This window comes from Gigantopelta aegis, chromosome 6, assembly GCF_016097555.1.
Source record: "Gigantopelta aegis isolate Gae_Host chromosome 6, Gae_host_genome, whole genome shotgun sequence".
Classification (NCBI taxonomy): Eukaryota; Metazoa; Mollusca; class Gastropoda; order Neomphalida; family Peltospiridae; genus Gigantopelta; species Gigantopelta aegis.
This window is the reverse complement of record NC_054704.1, coordinates 4,429,146-4,450,204: the sequence shown is the minus strand read 5'-3', so window position 1 is coordinate 4,450,204 and position 21,059 is coordinate 4,429,146. Positions and strand designations below refer to the sequence as shown.

The following is a 21,059-nucleotide window of genomic DNA, read 5'->3' as shown; positions in this document are numbered from 1 at the left end:
ACAATGTTTCCTTACTGAACCATCTGATACACAGTGTTCCCTGTACAATGTTTCCTTACTGAACCATCTGATACACAGTGTCCCTGTACAATGTTTCCTTACTGAACCATCTGATACACAGTGTTCCCTGTACAATGTTTCCTTACTGAACCATCTGATACACAGTGTTCCCTGTACAATGTTTCCTGTACTCAACCATCTGATACACAGTGTTCCCTGTACTGTTTCCTGTACTCAACCATCTGATACATAGTGTTCCCTGTATCATATTTCCTGTACTCAACCATCTGATACACAGTGATCCCTGTACAATGTTTCCTGTACTCAACCATCTGATTTATAGTGTTCCCTGTACAATGTTTCCTGTACTCAACCATCTGATTTGTAGTGTTCCCTGTACAATGTTTCCTGTACTCAACCATCTGATAGTGTTCCCTGTACTATGTTTCCTGTACTCAACCATCTGATTCATAGTGTTCCCTGTACTATGTTTCCTGTACTCAACCATCTGATTCATAGTGTTCCCTGTACAATGTTTCCTGTACTCAACCATATGATACATAGTGTTCCCTGTACAATGTTTCCTGTACTCAAACATCTGATTCATAGAGTTCCCTGTACTATGTTTCCTGTACTCAACCATCTGATACACAGTGTTCCCTGTACTATGTTTCCTGTACTCAACCATCTGATACAGTGTTCCCTGTACAATGTTTCCTGTACTCAACCATCTGATTCATAGTGTTCACTGTACAATGTTTCCTGTACTCAACCATCTGATTCATAGTGTTCCCTGTACAATGTTTCCTGTACTCAACCATCTGATACATATGGTTCCCTGTACAATGTTTCCTGTACTCAACCATCTAATACACAGTGTTTCCTGTACAATGTTTCCTGTACTCAACCATCTGATATATAGCATTCATTGTACTATGTTTCCTGTACTCAACCATCTGATACATAGTGTTCCCTGTACTATGTTTCCTGTACTCAACCATCTGATACACAGCGTTCCCTGTACAATGTTTCCTGTACTCAACCATCTGATACACAGTATTCCCTGTACAATGTTTCCTGTACTCAACCATCTGATACACAGTGTTTCCTGTACTCAACCATCTGATACACAGTATTCCTTGTACTATGTTTCCTGTACTCAACCATCTAATACATAGTGTTCCCTGTACAATGTTTCCTTACTGAACCATCTGATACATACAGTGTTCCCTGTACAATGTTTAGAGTTCCCTTACTGAACCATCTGATTCATAGTGTTCCCTGTACAATGTTTCCTGTACTCAACCATATGATAGTGTTCCCTGTACAATGTTTCCTTACTGAACCATCTGATACACAGTGTTCCCTGTACAATGTTTCCTGTACTCAACCATCTCATTCATAGTGTTCCATGTACAATGTTTCCTGTACTCAACCATCTAATACATAGTCTTCCCTGTACAAAGTTTCCTGTACTCGACCATCTGATTCATAGTGTTCCCTGTACAATGTTTCCTGTACTCAACCATCTGATTCATAGTGTTCCCTGTACAATGTTTCCTGTACTCAACCATCTGATTCATAGTGTTCCCTGTACTATGTTTCCTGTACTCAACCATCTGATACATGGTGTTCCCTGTACAATGTTTCCTGTACTCAACCATATGATACATAGTGTTCCTTGTACAATGTTTCCTGTACTCAACCATCTGATACATAGTGTTCCCTGTACAATGTTTCCTGTACTCAACCATCTGATACATAGTGTTCCCTGTACAATGTTTCCTGTACTCAACCATCTGATACATAGTGTTCCCTGTACTATGTTTCCTGTACTCAACCATCTGATACATAGTGTTCCCTGTACAATATTTCCTTACTGAACCATCTGATTTATAGTGTTCCCTGTACAATGTTTCCTGTACTCAACCATCTGATACATAGTGTTCCTTGTACTATGTTTCCTGTACTCAACCATCTGATACATAGCGTTCCTTGTACTATGTTTCCTGTACTCAACCATCTGATACACAGTGTTCCCTGTACAATATTTCCTGTACTCAACCATCTGATACACAGTGTTCCTTGTACTATGTTTCCTGTACTCAACCATCTGATACATAGTGTTTCCTGTATAATGTTTCCTGTACTCAACCCTCTGATTCATAGTGTTCCCTGTACAATGTTTCCTGTACTCAACCATCTGATACATAGTGTTTCCTGTACTCAACCATCTGATACACAGTGTTCCCTGTACTGTTTCCTGTACTCAACCATCTGATACATAGTGTTCCCTGTACAATGTTTCCTGTACTCAACCATCTGATACAGTGTTCCCTGTACTATGTTTCCTGTACTCAACCATCTGATACAGTGTTCCCTGTACTGTTTCCTGTACTCAGCCATCTGATACATAGTGTTCCCTGTACAATGTTTCCTGTACTTAACCATCTGATACATAGTGTTCCCTATAATCAAACTGTCTTTTACAATGTTCCTCCTACTTCAACTGTCTTTTGCAAAGTATGTTCCCCCTACTTCAAACTGTCTTTTACAATGCTCCCTTTTATTTAACCTTTTTTACATCCAATGTTCCGTGTCCTTCAATCTTTTTAAATTACATCCAAAATGAATGTTCTTCATACTTAATCATCTTTCATATGTTTCACATTCAATGTTTCCTGTACTTCAACAGTTATCTACATCCAAAATGAATATTCCATGAACTTCCAACATCCTTTCCCACCTAATGTTTGCAGTCCTTTAACCATGTTTTACATCCAATTTCCCACCGTCCTTCAACTGTTCCTTGATCTTGTCCCTTTAACCATGATCTCTGATAAGGTTAACACTTAATCTCCTGAGAAATATCCACTGCAACAAAACCATCAAATTACTGAGCCCAACAAGACCTAGTCCAGCATTATCAACTTATACACAGGTCTTTAATACAATTTTAACAGGAGTCTTCTTCATGGATCCTGGGACATTAATTGGATTTAGCCATCAATGTGACATAAATTCAAATGAAGGCTGACAGTGCACATCATTTCCATTAAGAACTGTTACTAACAATTAATTGGTTAGTGCAACCTTCGCAAACAAATTCAATGATCAAGTTATTAACATGAAAACCAAGACACAGAGAGAAATAACAAGGACAAGTCAAATGTCACTTACTTACAGATAGACAAAAATAAAATTTGTTTTGTTTAATGACACCACTAGGACAGACTGATTTATTAATCATCGGCTACTGGATGTCAAATATTTGGTAATTCAGAAATACACATGTAGTCTTAGATAAAAAAAAAAACCCTACATTTTTTCCATTAGTAGCAAGGCATTTTGTATATGCATCATTCCACAGACAGAATAGCACTGGCTGGAATGAGAAATAACCCAATAGGACCACCGACAGGGATCAGTCCTAGACCAATCGTGCATCAAGTGAGTGCTTTACCACTGGGCTATGTCCCACCCCCTACAGGTAAACAAGACAAGGAATATTTCACAGCATCCAGTAAGTTAATCCACACATACATCTAGAAACTGAGAGGATACAGCTGAGAAGAAACCTGCTGCTACTAGGTAGTAGCAAGGAATCATTTAACTGCACCTTTACCACAGACAGGATAGTACATACCACACATACATATCAGTCATTGAGCAATGGTTGCAATGGGGGGAAAATCAAGTCCATCAGCTAGGATGGGGGTTGATTCTACACCTGTGGGTGTCATCTACTCCAAAGAAATGAAAAAAACAACAACAAAACATTTTAACATCACAACAGCACATTGGGTGATCAACACCTGATATTATGTGTATTGTATATCTGTCACACCTGGTCTACCTACTAGAGAAACCCAGTGTCAATTCACTCAATTAGCAGCAACATTTGACAGGAAGTTTTTCTAATTTATACACAACACATTAACACAACCTTTGAAAGACCTATGTTAACTTTCTGTAGGCTTGTGTTGTCATATCAACACTCACAGTTCTAGTCCCATACTAAGTGCTGACCACATATACTCAAGTAACTTTTAACAATAATTAACTACATGGGGTTGAACAATGGACAACAGTAACACATGTTACATGCAGCAAGGAATATAATTACAGCCACAAGTATTTCACCGGGAAGGTAATGCTTTGTCATTCAGCATCATGGTATAGATACCATAGAAATACGTTCCTGAATTACTAACTTTAAGAAACAAAATCATTCCGTTGCCTAACAAAACCTTTACCAGAAAGTCGCAAAAATTAGTTTTCTCAAAACAGTTAATTTACCACTTATTCTGTCCTTTGCCGTATCAGGACACGACAGTATACTAAAGTTATTTGGTCACGGTCAAAGTCAAGCTCAAGGAGTTCAACGTGGACGTTCAGAACAAACTGTTGTAGTGCAAACCTATCATGGTCGCAGTTTGTGACTTTCACCAGTTCTTCCATGCTGGACATCTCAGTCCTTACTTCCAAACAGTGATCTTGAGAGAACCATCAAAGTCAAGAGACTCTTGTTATTGCCTGGCAATGGACTTTTACAAATTAAAATCATATCTCAGTACCGTATTTGACCGGAAATAAGCCCAGGGGGCCAAGACAACTCATTGTGAGCTTAGCATGGGGTGGGCTTATTCCCAGACAAGGGGCCAGTTTTGTTGAAAAAATTTTTAACAATAATAATTAAAATAAATAACAATACTTAAATGAACTAGGAAGAAAACAAAAAACGTTCAGTAGCACATCTATTAATTAGTGTTCCATTTGTTATTAATAAATAATAATTGTTATTAATTAAATTGTGGTTTTTTTTACTAGTATCTAATTATCAGAAACACACCTTCTATGTTACAATCACTTACAAGTGCTGTTTATTTACATCCAAAATTTAATGCTGAGAAGACTTAAAACAACAGCAATTAACAACAACTCAATAGCGTATACACACATTTCTGACACAGACAGCCAGCTTACACTACAAAGAATTGTCAATCTACGGTCATTGTTCTTAGCCAATCAGAATAAGGTATTTGCTTAATTAGCATTAACTGCGGACCCAGTGTGGTGGTAAAAATAGACATTGGTTTTTAGTTCATACTTGGGCTTGGATACTTCAGAGAAATACTGCAGGCATGAAATTGAAAACAATGTTACACACTGTTATTGTTAGACTGCTAAATCTCACTGGTGGTAAAATATTGTGTTACATTTGTGTTTAATTATCTGCAGGAGGTATGACCTTTTAAATGAACTTTGAGCAAACTTGCAATTTCATGTTATTTATAAGGTGACGAAGTTGGGGGTGGGCTTATTTACGAATGAGGGCCTAATTTCTTAAATGCTATCAAAACGGGGGGGGGCTTATTCAAAGACATGGGCTTATTTCCGGTCAAATACGGTATATAAACAAGACCAGATGAAATTTATTCAAAGCTGTGACAAAATCGAATCTATATATCCCTTTACTCTGCCAGGTACAAAATGCAGTAAACTGTAAAGTCAGTACAACACATCTTCCTGTTAAATGCAAAATTACAAAAAACAACCTACATGTACATTAGAATAAGAACAACTTACAACTACACACAATTATTTTACCACCAGAGGTTCCGAAACTAGTTTTTGCTAGAGTTCCTGACTTGTAGAAGCCTGGCTTTGCAGAAATCTCAGCTGGCAGTCCACAGACAACAGCTGGCCTGCCGTACTGCTCACACAATTAACGGCCACTTCAGCTCCTACTTGAGATTTCTCTGCTAAATCCAGCCATCAACCGCTGAGAAATGAAATGAGCTTCTATGAACAGATTTCTGTGCTAAATCTAACCCTTGAGAACACAGACCTGAAATAAGCTTGTGTGTGCTGAAAGTGACTTGATGTAATCAAACTCCTCCTCCTCCTATTGCTAACAGCATCACAACCCCACCGATGAGAGCACTGCGTCCTACTCACAGCAATAAACTGCAAATTGTACCCAGTTTGAGATGAACTCAAGTGGACTGGGACAGAAAGACTGGCAAATAACAATCAATGGACTGCCCACAGGAAGACCTACCAGCAGTAATAATATAAAAACGATTACCGGACCACCTCTTCAAGTCACTGAGGTAAACACGCTGCCAGTATTACATTATTGGATAGATTACACCGACCACAGTGCCCATAGATTCCTCTTGGCCATTACTCATCGCAGAGCTAGTTTCATCTATCATGGGCAGAAACGGAGAAAGCTGGTCACTATGCCCATGACAGTTGAATGTGAACCAGTCAAATATATGCAGATTACATTATTCAGTTCACCAGGAGAATCCCCATATCTAATGATATAAAGGTCACATTTGTGTTGCTGACCAGCACACTGAAGACCTATAAACTGTAGACATTGCACTTAAACTATCAAAATATTCCTCAACAAGCATCATCAGGTGAACATTGTTTTATTGCGTTGGTGCTGATGGAATAGTCACTTTTAAAAACAGAATTTTGCAATAATGACTGGAAATCAGACATTTTTACAAGCATTCACAAATATCATTTACAGGTTGTATATGTGTTTCATCCTTCTAAGTATAGGATGCCTTATTAAAATTAAAGAAATTGTTTTTGGTTTTTATATGAGACTTCTATTGATTCAAGCTGAAAGATACAGCTTAGACATAACTTTGATTGAACAGAATGGCAGAGATATCAAATCAGTTTAAATGATATAGAATGGCACAGATATCAAAGCAGTTTAAATGATATAGAATGGCAGATATCAAAGCAGTTTAAACGATATAGAATGGCATAGATATCAAAGCAGTTTAAACGATATAAAATGGCACAGATATCAAAACAGTTTAAACGATATAGAATGGCACAGATATCAAATCAGTTTAAACAATGCAGAATGGCACCACTATCAAATCACTTTAAACAATACAGAATGGCACTGCTATCGAATCACTTTAAACAATGCAGAATGGCACTGCTATCGAATCAAACAATGCAGAATGGCACTGCTATCAAATCACTTCAAACAATACAGAATGGCACTGCTATCAAATCACTTCAAACAATGCAGAATGGCACTGCTATCAAATCACTTCAAACAATGCAGAATGGCACTGCTATCAAATCACTTTAAACAATGCAGAATGGCACTGCTATCGAATCAAACAATGCAGAATGGCACTGCTATCGAATCACTTCAAACAATGCAGAATGGCACTGCTATCAAATCACTTCAAACAATACAGAATGGCACTGCTATCGAATCACTTCAAACAATGCAGAATGGCACTGCTATCAAATCACTTCAAACAATACAGAATGGCACTGCTATCAAATCACTTCAAACAATACAGAATGGCACTGCTATCAAATCAGTTTAAACAATGCAGAATGGTACAGCTATCAAATCAGTTTAAAGAATATAGAATGGCACAGCTATCAAATTAGGTCTCACTACACAGATGTCATCTGCCATTGAAACCCATGTTGAACTGCCCAACTTCAAATGAAGATTGCCAATAGAACGGGTTCTCGTTGGCACTAACAACATACACCGTTGCGAACATACATTATATAAGCATTTATTTTCACTCCAAAATTGAGAACATTTCCGTCTCAGTTTTTTGCTATATGACCGCATCTGACTGTAGTACTGGTCCGAATAGGTGGTTCATTAACCGAATCACTCCTGCTGTCACTTGCGCTATATACCCATGTCCCAAAAGGTCGATGCACAATATTACAAAATAACATGGGCAAAATACAGCCATAAGGCTTACCATTAAACATACATATTGTTTTAATTCTTCACCATTTCTTAGAAGTGAATATGTGAACCATAACATGTGTCACAATTAGGAACTATAGTGGACCGTGATAAATGAACTCTCACCTGGAAGTGATCTGTGTAGTGAGACCTTAGTTTAAAGAATATATAATATGGCACAGCTATCAAATCAGTTTAAACAATGCAGAATGGCACAGCTATTAAATGAGTTTTAACAATACAGAATGGTACTGCTATTAAATGAGTTTTAACAATACAGAATGGCATTGCTATTAAATGAGTTTTAATACAGAATGGTACTGCTATTAAATGAGTTTTAACAACTGCTATTAAATGAGTTTTAACAATACAGAATGGCACTGCTATCAAATTGGTTTCCTTCAAACAGAATGGCACTACCCTAATATCAGTTTGCTCTGTAACAGCTTTATCAGTTTTTTGTATATTTTGAGAACATGTACTGCACAAACACAAAAGCCATGTGCTTGGTCACAGCTGGTTTCCCCTCCAATAAACACTAGTTATGTAACAATAACAATAAGCTGGCCTGCTCACCAAAGAAGCTGGATTGTTGTTACAGATATTCCACTATCGGTGTTATCCGAGTGTTAACCAAGAACAGGATAAATGTCTGGGTGAATGGGGTCTGGATGTGTAATTGCTAATCAAGACTACAAGTGCTACGTCCCCCACAACAAACGAGAGAGTAATAACTGTGTATTACTGGCAGCAGTAACAGCTTTCCTACAGTATTATCCCAAACTCGGCACACGCTGCCAACCACCACAGACTCATGGCTTATCTTACAAACCCATTTCCAAACATTAATTTACACTGTAATGAAAACATGGTCTGTCCACGGAGCTGGAAAGATTTTGAAATGGAATGACTTCCCAGCAAGCCCTGTGTTCAGTGACAGTGATGCTCGAATCGATGCAACTAGCCATCTATCACCCACTTCCAGACAAAATGTCATTTTGTGCACCTAATTCTCATCAATGTGTTTTATTTGTCAAGTTCTTTTTTAACAGAACATGCCGACTTATTTCAAACTGGTTTGAATGCTAATGTAGTCATTGTATGGCTTTGTATAATTAATATTATCCCATGGACTTAGTTTTATAGAGATACAAAGTTTTGTTGGGGGGTTTTTTGTTCTGTTTTTTTTCTTTCTTTTTTTTTCTTTTTAAGTACAACTGTGAAATGGCATTGTTCAGTTAAGAGTTGCAGACATCACAAGACAAAGTAATTATCTGGAACAATGTGTATGAAATACAAAACGATGTCCTTGAGAAGATTATATTCAGATACATCAAGTCAGAGGACTGATATTTCTGTATCCAACATACATATGAAAATAACTCAAATATCACTGTGCATCAAAATATAGTGATCGACGGTCGAACGGTAAAAATATAGTGATCGATGGTCGAACGGCAAAATATAGTAATCGACGGTCGAACGGCAAAATATAGTGATCGACGGTCGAATGGCAAAATATAGTGATCGACGGTCGAATGGCAAAACCACTGCAATAAACAATGCCTCAATGTTCCTTAATTAATAATGCTCATTAATAAACTTGTATTTCATCAGAATAAAGGAAATGAAGTTTAAAATAATGAATTATTTTACTGATTTTAAAAGGAATTTATTAGTAAAATTTGGAATTCATATCATTAAAAGGTTTAATTAAACACCAGTTACATTATTAAACCATATGATGGTTATTAAATGTAAATTCTTAAGCTTGTTAATGTTCATTTTCTAATCTTCAAATGGTATGTCTAGTTATTGGTTTAAAATGACAACCTACATGACAAACCCATAATCGACAGGGGAGTAATTAAATAGTGCTGAAAGAAGGTGCAATTCCTCACATTACTCAGCCGAAACAAATAAATGCTAAATTAGGTAGAGTATAATCAAATAGATATTTACAAAATATTTACATGTCAGTTTAATATGAAAGACATAATCGACGAAAATCAGTTTTATTCTATTTCCGACACTACTTTAGTGATATCCAGCACTGCAATATCACTTGGTGGTATGGCTGTTACTAATTCATATGAATATAGTTTATTACCAGTCTAGTACTGTGATATCACTCAGTGGTATGGCTGTTACTAATTCATATCAATATAGTTTATTACCAGTCTAGCACTGCGATATCACTCGGTGGTATGGCTGTTACTAATTCATATCAATATAGTTTATTACCAGTCAATATAGTTTATTACCAGTCTAGCACTGTGATATCACTCGGTGGTATGGCTGTTACTAATTCATATCAATATAGTTTATTACCAGTCTAGTACTGTGATATCACTCGGTGGTATGGCTGTTACTAATTCATATCAATATAGTTTATTACCAGTCTAGCACAGTAATATCACTCGGTGGTATGGCTGTTACTAATTCATATCAATATAGTTTATTACCAGTCTAGTACTGTTATATCACTCGGTGGTATGGCTGTTACTAATTCATATCAATATAGTTTATTACCAGTCTAGCACTGTAATATCACTCGGTGGTATGGCTGTTACTAATTCATATCAATATAGCTTATTACCAGTCTAGCACTGTTATATCACTCGGTGGTATGGCTGTTACTAATTCATATCAATATAGTTTATTACCAGTCTAGCACTGTTATATCACTCGGTGGTATGGCTATTACTAATTCATATCAATATAGTTTATTACCAGTCTAGCACTGTGATATCACTCGGTGGTATGGCTGTTACTAATTCATATCAATATAGCTTATTACCAGTCTAGCACTGTTATATCACTCGGTGGTATGGCTGTTACTAATTCATATCAATATAGTTTATTACCAGTCTAGCACTGTTATATCACTCGGTGGTATGGCTGTTACTAATTCATATCAATATAGTTTATTACCAGTCTAGCACTGTTATATCACTCGGTGGTATGGCTGTTACTAATTCATATGAATATAGCTTATTACCAGTCTAGCACTGTGATATCACTCGGTGGTATGGCTGTTACTAATTCATATGAATATAGTTGATTAGTAGTATGGCTGTTACTAATTCATATCAATATAGTTTATTACCAGTCTAGTACTGTGATATCACTCGGTGGTATGGCTGTTACTAATTCATATCAATATAGTTTATTAGTGGTATGGCTGTTACTAATTCATATGAATATAGTTTATTACCAGGATCAGATTCCCATCAGTGAAGTTATAAAGATGTAACAAGCACTGTAATATCACTCGGTGGTATGGCTGTTACTAATTCATATGAATATAGTTTATTACCAGGATCAAATTCCCATCAGTGAAGTTATAAAGATGTAACAAGCATTGTTATATCACTTGGTGGTATGGCTGTTACTAATTCATATCAATATATACTACTCAAAAGAATTTAAGGGTCAAAAATTTATAACCAAATAAGTTTCAGAGTGTATTAGATTGATGATGTAAACTACGCCAAATTTTTTATTTATTGTTCCATATTTACAAAAAAACACAAATAAACGTCACTGTATACAAGAAAGTCACATGACATGCTGTCAAAGTTGAAGGTCGTCAAACATGGATTTTACACATTAGAACATTCGTTTAATAGTGTGTGAATCCACCCCTGGCGCGAATACACTCGACACATCGTTGCCTCATGCTGTTGATCAGACGTCTGAAGAACTCTTGGGGAATGGCTTGCCACTCTGCCATAAGAAGTTGACCCAGATCATGAAGGTTGGCCGGAGGGGCATGGTTATCCCGAACTCTCCTGCCTAATTCGTCCCAGGCGCTCTATTGAGGCCAAGTCAGGCGAATATGCTGGCCAATCCATCCTGGCGATACCTTGTTGTCTGAGAAAGTCCGTTACCACCCTGGCGCGGTGGGGTCTGGCATTGTCATCCTGCAGAACTGCCCCGCCGCCAATCTGCTGAAGGCCTGGGAGAACCAACGGCCGGATAATCTCATTCAGATAGCGGATTCCATTCAGATTGCCATCCACCACATAGAGGGGGGTCCTGTGGTGGATAGAGATGCTGCCCCACACCATGACGCTGCCACCACCGAACCGGTGACGTCTAACGTTAACATCAGCGAAGCGCTCCCCAGGACGTCTGTAGACACGAACCCGACCGCCGTTGAACTGGAGACTAAACCTGGACTCATCAGTGAACATCACTCGACCCCACTGAACACGTTGCCACCGCAGATGAAGCGTGCACCAGTGACGTCTGGCCGTTCTGTGACGTGGTAGGAGTGGTGGTCGAACAGCCTGGCGAAGGCAGCGTAGATTATTGGCTCTCAGACGATTGCGTATGGTTTGATCAGACATTCGAGTTCCAGTCGCAGTCCGCAGATTGTCACGTAATCGGCATGCAGTGGTTGTGCGTTGACGTAGAGCCATATTGGTGATGTAGCGGTCCTCTCTATTTGTAGTGCTTCGGGGTCTTCCCGAACGTGGACGATTTCGAACAGAATTCATTGCTTGTTACCGTTGCCACAGTCGGCCAACAACACTCTGACTGACACCAAGTCTCAAAGCAACATTTCTTTGCGTATTGCCATCCTGAAGCCAAGCAATAGCCCTTCCTCGATCTTCGATAGTCAGTTGAAGTCGTACCATTGTCGAATTTGGAGTGTGCACCGTACACGAACACAAGCTCCAATTATAAAACGGAAATTCAGCATTGGGAACATGGAATACACGTGCAAAGCGTGCAAATGAAGCGCTTTGTGAAAAAGCAAGTTATAAGCACTTAGCAGACCTTTCACTTTTGCCCTAATTTACGTGCAAATGTAAGCATGTTTTCGCCATTAGAACTAGTCGACAGTGTCAATGACAGTGGATTTTAATTCATTTATGGGTTGCTTAGACCCACTTTCGTCAAAATGGAACAATACCATGCGTGACATTATGGTCTAGCTAATATAATTGACATTCAGAAAATAATGTCGAAAATATCGTCTGACCCTTAAATTCTTTTTAGTAGTATAGTTTATTACCAGGATCAAATTCCCATCAGTGAAGTTATAAAGACGTAGCAAGCACTGTTATATCACTCGGTGGTATGGCTGTTACTAATTCCCCTCAGTGAAGTTATAAAGACGTAGCAAACACTGTGATATGACTCGGTGGTATGGCTGTTACTAATTGCCATCAGTGAAGTTATAAAGACGTAGCAAGCACTGTGATATCACTCGGTGGTATGGCTGTTACTAATTCCCCTCAGTGAAGTTATAAAGACGTAGCAAGCACTGTTATATCACTCGGTGGTATGGCTGTTACTAATTCCCATCAGTGAAGTTATAAAGACGTAGCAAGCACTGTTATATCACTCGGTGGTATGGCTGTTACTAATTCCCATCAGTGAAGTTATAAAGACGTAACAAGCACTGTTATATCACTCGGTGGTATGGCTGTTACTAATTCCCCTCAGTGAAGTTATAAAGATGTAACAAGCACTGTGATATCACTGGGTGGTATGGCTGTTACTAATTCCCCTCAGTGAAGTTATAAAGACGTAACAAGCACTGTGATATCACTGGGTGGTATGGCTGTTACTAATTCCCCTCAGTGAAGTTATATATCCGTAACAAGCACCGTTATATCACTCGGTGGTATGGCTGTTACTAATTCCCCTCAGTGAAGTTATAAAGACGTAACAAGCACTGTGATATCACTCGGTGGTATGGCTGTTACTAATTCCCCTCAGTGAAGTTATATAGACGTAACAAGCACTGTTATATCACTCGGTGGTATGGCTGTTACTAATTCCCCTCAGTGAAGTTATAAAGACGTAGCAAGCACTGTGATATCACTCGGTGGTATGGCTGTTACTAATTCCCCTCAGTGAAGTTATAAAGACTTAACAAGCACTGTTATATCACTCGGTGGTATGGCTGTTACTAATTCCCCTCAGTGAAGTTATAAAGACGTAACAAGCACTGTGATATCACTGGGTGGTATGGCTGTTACTAATTCCCCTCAGTGAAGTTATATAGACGTAACAAGCACTGTTATATCACTCGGTGGTATGGCTGTTACTAATTCCCCTCAGTGAAGTTATAAAGACGTAACAAGCACTGTGATATCACTCGGTGGTATGGCTGTTACTAATTCCCCTCAGTGAAGTTATAAAGACGTAACAAGCACTGTGATATCACTGGGTGGTATGGCTGTTACTAATTCCCCTCAGTGAAGTTATAAAGACGTAACAAGCACTGTGATATCACTGGGTGGTATGGCTGTTACTAATTCCCCTCAGTGAAGTTATAAAGACGTAACAAGCACTGTGATATCACTGGGTGGTATGGCTGTTACTAATTCCCCTCAGTGAAGTTATAAAGACGTAGCAAGCACTGTACTGGTGAAATAGTTTTATCCTGCTACCACCTACTGCCCGATTAGGATGATCGATTAAAGCAAAGTCATTAACATATACTAGCACATTATGACTTTTGCTGTCACGCATGTGACGTCACATGCATGGCTACATTACAAAATCACTATCTGACCTCTAGGTCATCATACAATGTAGCTCAAATAACAGAAATAATAGCTTTTCCCCTAATTTTTACGGACTGCAGGATAAAAATAATAACTACATTGAATATCAGCTTTATAATGTTCTGTGACATGCTTTAAACACCAAATATTGTGATGTCAGGGCTTTGAGAATTTCAGCAAACTTTCATAAATTGTAAATATGTCGATGGTGTGCTAACACAGTTACCATTTTATAATAAAAGTAGACCGTGGTTGTGAAGGAAATAGCTGAATACGAACGACGGAGGAAAAGCTGGTTAGAACATTACCATCAAGAACATATGACATACATCTAGGTCGGGGATTTCACACTGCACACAGTTTTCCAAAAAATTTTCTGACAAGTGATTACAGCTTTTGCACAAATAATCCGTCGTTTATGTTGATAATGGTTTTGCATAACCTAAAGATGCACAACACAATTGTTTGTGCTAAATTTTATACACTGTAATTTATTTTTCTTCCAAACACCAAAACGAAATTTGAAACAATTAAGTCAATTAATCCCGAATGTTTTTATGCATGTAGTGTTTTACACTTAAAACTGGGTTGAAAATTAACATGAACAACATGGTCGCCAGCAGGGCCAGTTAAAGAAAACTTCTACTGGCCCTTCTCAAATTCAACTAGCCCTCTAATTTAACTGCACAACGAAAATCAAAACTAGAATTTTCTTTGTTGAGTAACAACCATGTATAATAATAACCATGTATATAGTCTGTTTGCATCAAAAGGAAAATGATGAATTGACATGTCTTTTGTCACACTGGTCATTCGATTCAGTTTCAGTGCGTTTATTTTTTAACTGGTAGTACCATACTCGCCAGACTCTAAAATCGATGGTCGCCCAACTGACTATCTTTGTAAAATTCTTAGTCGCCCTTAGCCAATAAAGGATGACACGGGCAACCGGGCGAATGCTAATTTTCAACCCTGTTAAAACATGTTTAAGATAAGATATTGTTGAGTATGATACATGTTTATTTTGTTGGGGGGGGACCTCTTACTATGGCTGAAACTGAGGACAGTCCCTTTAATTTCTGAACAGCATATGATTTTGTGCACATAACAAAATGATCAAAGGGAATTAACAACTATTTTACTAAACTTTTCTGAGACTTCTAAAGACAGCGCCGACTTTGTATCACCGCAGTGCCGACTTTGTAATATGTACCGACTGCGATGCTGATTTCAAACGGATACATTGTATCTTTCTCATACCGACAATGTAGGCTTATTTTCTTCCAAAAATAGTGATAATTTTTGTTAAAGATTTTCTGACAACCGATTATAGCTTTTGCATGAATGATCTGTCATTTATATTCATATTGGTTTTGCATAACTGACAAACGAATGACAAAAAATTGTTTGTGCCAAATTTTATGCCCTGCTCTATGTATGAGGCCAGAAGAGGCGATGGTGTTGGTAGCAACTAAATACTTTAGTTTATGTAGACATACATTCAGGATCATGTATGTGCATGAAAAACAACAACTGGATAATGAGATTTCAATATTAATTTTTCACATGAATTCCAACTAGTCACCAACTGTGAACAATTACTCATGTGCATTTTATTTATTTATTTATTTAAGCTTGATGGGTATTATACAATCTTCAAAGTATATATTATTTTGCTGGTGGTTGCAAAGTATTTAATTTCATTCCATAGGTGCATGATGCATTTTAAAACAGTTTTTCCACCATCATAACCCCTCATGCATACTACCATCAGCATACCAAGTAAATAAAACTTGAAATCACCCCAAAAAGCTATACTTCCTATTATTGATTTGCAGCTACTGGTTCAATAAGGTGAAATTCTTGAAAGCCACATCTGTATTTCAGTGAATATAGCCCATACTTTCCTACTGGCAATCATCCTATGTAGTCCCTGAAGATCCCAGCACACTGCAATTTGTGCAAGCTGTTACTACTGACAGTTCACTACATGAATACGTTCAATGGCACGGCATAGCCAACTGTTGTTACTAGCAATCGCAGTATACAATAGCAAAATACTATATATTTGGTGTTCATTTTGGCAGTGTACAGTAATGAGTCATGATGCTGCAGTTGGGTAAATTGCATACATGTCTGTCATTCTGTTTTGTCAGTGCAGGTATTAATAAACTTCTGGTGTGGCATACTTGATCAGATATTACACTTACTTTAATAAATTTCAGGTGTGGCATACTTGGTCAGATATTACACTTACTTTAATAAACTTCAGGTGTGGCATACTTGATCAGATATTACACTTACTTGAATAAACTTCAGGTGTGGCATACTTGATCAGATATTACACTTACTTGAATAAACTTCAGGTGTGGCATACTTGATCAGATATTACACTTACTTGAATAAACTTCAGGTGTGGCATACTTGATCAGATATTACACTTACTTTAATAAACTTCAGGTGTGGCATACTTTAATAAACACTGGCCACATTCATACAGATTTATAAAATGTGTACAGTCAGACCTCATTACAATGATCATGTTCGTCCCTGGGTCACTTTGTCGTTATATCGAAATTGCAGTTGTATCGAATTGTCATGAGTTATCTCCTTTGCCAAAATGACGTAACAAAAAATACTAATTAATATTAACTAATGACTGAATAGCATTTAAATAATTAATGCATTGCAATTATTATTAAAAACAACAAATACACATACATATAAATGTGGGGTTTTTTTAAATTATTAAATGTATTAAACAAGGTGCATTCACTGTCAGTCTAATCATTCCTTGATTAAAGACATCTCTGATTGGTAACTGTTTTGTTTGCAAAATATCATTAATAAAGAAGACTTGATTGTTCGAAGTTAATCCTTTTAACTGGTTAACTACAGGCTTATTTTCAAAAGTATTACATGTCTACAGATTTATAGCAGACATCGGTAACTCAGATAGCATGTGTCACTGTCGGCTCACTACAAGATCAAGAATTCTAAGTGGCTGTGTGTGTACTACCAATGTGCTACAGTATCTGTGATTCTGTAATGTTAGTTGTAAAGGTGTTTTCAGATGTCGGATGCATGTTTGTTCCTAATTTGCTCTGTTAGTGTTGGAAGGTATGAATTCCGGTGTAATAAACAGGATAACACTGATGTACGTTTTTGGTCAAATGGTATAAATGTTGTAGTAACGATGGTCGTTGTTACAAGGTCTGACTGTATATATATTGACCTTGTTATAATATATTTAGTTTTGTTATTAAGACAGGAATCTAGTCATATTGATGTTGATTCTGTTTACACGGCCAATAAGCACATTACAGTTTTGATATTCCAAAGTTATTTATGCAAAGATTAAGCATAAAATGGACTAAATTTGTAGTTAATTTTATTATTTATTAAAAATGTGAAAATAGCAGAATATAGCACAATGAAACAGATTTTTTAATTCAACAATATTTTAATGCATGTGTGCATGGGTGTGTTTCATAATATTTATATTGTTTGTAACTTGTTTTTGTTTGCTTATTTTGTTGTCTTTATTTTTGGTTTTTGTTGAGTTTTTTTACTACAACTACTACTACTACTACTACTACTACAGCTGCTAGTACATTATTATTATTATTATTATTATTATTATTATTATTATTACTACATGTATGCTCACCAAATCCCTGTCTCTGCTGGCTTGTGCACTGATGGTGAACAATGACAACAATCTCACAGCAAGTCTGATGACCTCATCTAATTATGACATCACAAATGATGACATCATAATCAACAGATTAATAGTTGTTCAACAACTTGGATGTGCAGACAAGATGACAGAAGGAAATAATGACTTTTTAAGGGGGGTTTCTTGTTGGGGGTTTTTAAATGACTACAATTATATTGTGTATTTGTCATTCTTTATTTGGTTATAATATTTAGTCTGCAGTAATACAGAAAAAGTATCATAATAATTTAGTAAATAACATATAAATACCCAAATGCACTGAAAAAATGCACTGAAATTTGTTTCACTAAAGGTAATTATTTCTCATTATTTGTAAAATGATCCTTAATTATTTGTAACAATCTATAAATTATTTGTAATTAGTAATTATTTGCACTATAATCTGTTTCCAATTAGTTACCTCTATTCAACTACCAATGATATTGTTGTTGTTTTTGGGGGGGGGGGGGGGGTGTGTTGGTGTAGGGAGCCCATATTTTGAATGACCAAGCTTCATGTATAACGAGCGAAATATATTTTAAGTGTTTTAGTCAGAGAATCAAATCTGACCATAAAGGCCACAAAATTAAAAAAATTCCAGGTTACATTATGCTTTAATTGTTTTTATTTATAACTAGTTTTTTTAAATTATTATTATTATTTTAATAGAATTTAAGCAAGCTTTAATTCTTGTGAGGACTGTTTCTTAGTTTAAACAAAATAACACTGTATATATGCTAGTTTATTATATACATAGCAATGAAATATATAGATCTACAGAAACCATAAAAGTCATATCCGGTGAAAAGTCATTGCTTTGCAATTCATGAAAATATGGTTTTCACATATTACACGTTGATATAAAAATAATATTTAAAAAACCCCATGAAAAAGCCTCAATTTATCAAAATGATAAACCTAATGAATAACATCACATAACAACAAACCTAATGCTGAAGAATCCTACATCTCAATTTATGGGGGAAAAGAAGAAAGACAATTTTTGTCATATTCAAATTGTTTAACATGAATATACAAATATAGCATATTTTCAAGACTGGAATGTCACCAAAGGCATATGAATGGGGAAAGCCAGTAAAGTTACTGGTATTGTACAAGAGGTTGCTTGTACGACTGACAATAAGAGACTATTAAAAAATATTAACTTTCAACATTATATTATGTCTACATTATATGTTTGATAGGGTTTGATAGGATACATGTTGTAAAAATAATTATGATTTATAATCATCAATTCTGTGAAAAAACAAATACACACAAAGAGACCAATTCAGGTACATGTATGTCCACTAAACTGAATGACGTAAAAACATGAATCAACTCACATGAAGAGTAAACTGTTCACTATATTCACTGAAGCTTATTCACAGACTGTTCGCAGTAAGCCATTGTTTCCCCCAATTATCTGTGATGCCATGTGGTGTGACAGTTATTAAAATGCTGCCTATCTGCTGCGGTAGCTGCTTCTATAAAATCAATAGTCCTGACTTACCACAGTGGTCCAGGAAGACGTGCAGTAAATTACACGAGAAATGCAGGTGACACAAGCGCTTGACAACTGCGGAAATGCAGCTGTGATTCACATCAGGCCAGCTTACAGCCAGACTGCTGCCGTTTAGATCCAGATGTGTCCACACAAACACAAACAAATCATGTTTTCCAAACAACCATCCTTCATTTTCTGGTTGTCTCAGCCAAGATCTGTTTTGCTTTTATAAATGCTAACATGTTTTAATTGCTGCCTTTTTGCCTGGTTGAAAGAACACTGCACATCTATGGTGTAAGCAAATGCCGAGAGTTGAGTTGGCCAGTGTTCGCGTCAACACACCTGATCAATACTCCTGCCTTTGTTTAATATGGTTTTGCTGCGTTCAGTGTTAGGTCATAATCTGCCCAACAAAACGTCTCAGACACTGACTGACGGACTGGCTGCAGTAGGGAGATATCTCTCTCAATTTGCAGACTTCTTCCCTAAATACAGCTCTCCCGACTGGAGCACCACAATGACTGGCTTCACACTCGGCACGGTATTGATTTGTGTCCAACTTTTCAACGTGCACAACTCCAGCACCACAGATGTCAACTTATTACAATACAGTCTATTGCCTTTCAAGTGATAACACCAAAATAGTCTTCATCAACATATAAAAAGCACAAAGGTTTCTTTTTTGACACAAGAACAGATGTCTCACCATCTAGACAGGTTATATTTAATATCAATAGACAGATGAAAGCTTAACCTTAACTAGAATTGTCAATACCAAAGGAAAGGAATATAAAGCTTAACCTCAACTAGAGAAGTCAATACCGAAGGAAAGGAATATAAAGCTTAACCTCAACTAGAGAAGTCAATACCGAAGGAAAGGAATATAAAGCTTAACCTCAACTAGAGAAGTCAATACCGAAGGAAAGGAATATTTGTTAAATAACAGCAAAACACACTTCAAAAAATAACAGCACTCTGCTGTCTAACATAATAGTACTTTTGATACATGGTAAAGAGAAAACAAATCTGATGCTACCATATCGCCTGTGGCAAAGCAGAAAGGGATCTTATATATGTAGTTTCCCACATACAGCAGAGTACACATTATTACTATTTAGAATGGTCAATCCTAGAACCCATGATATCCATGTCATCAAGCCATATCATATCAGCATAGTAAGCTGGTTAACATACTTATTGCTGCATTGGTTTCAAGCCAACAAGACCTGTACACCTGAGTGTAACTTTGCGGTAAAATGTTACTTAAAGTATGTGACATCAAACTAGACTTGCGCCAATTGTAATGACCTCATATTATTGACAAAGGCGACTTTATATAGAATAAATAGAATTTGCTACTCTTGTTTTTAATATGTAAAATACCAACCTTGTCTAGTAAACAAGTACAGTATTTGTCTCAGTTAAGCCTAAACAAATACTGATTAACATACTAGTACTTGGCTGATATTTTTCCATATTAACAAACAATTGTGTTGAATCTTATTTTTATTATATTCTGATTGGATGATGTCACAA

General features: G+C 36.8%; 1 protein-coding gene across 3 annotated transcripts in view; it reads right to left on the bottom strand.

The window, feature by feature from the left end:
• The window catches only part of LOC121376232 (ADP-ribosylation factor GTPase-activating protein 1-like), a 76,680-nt gene that overhangs the window by 26,352 nt on the left and 29,269 nt on the right, over window positions 1-21,059 (bottom strand). The window lies entirely within an intron of this gene.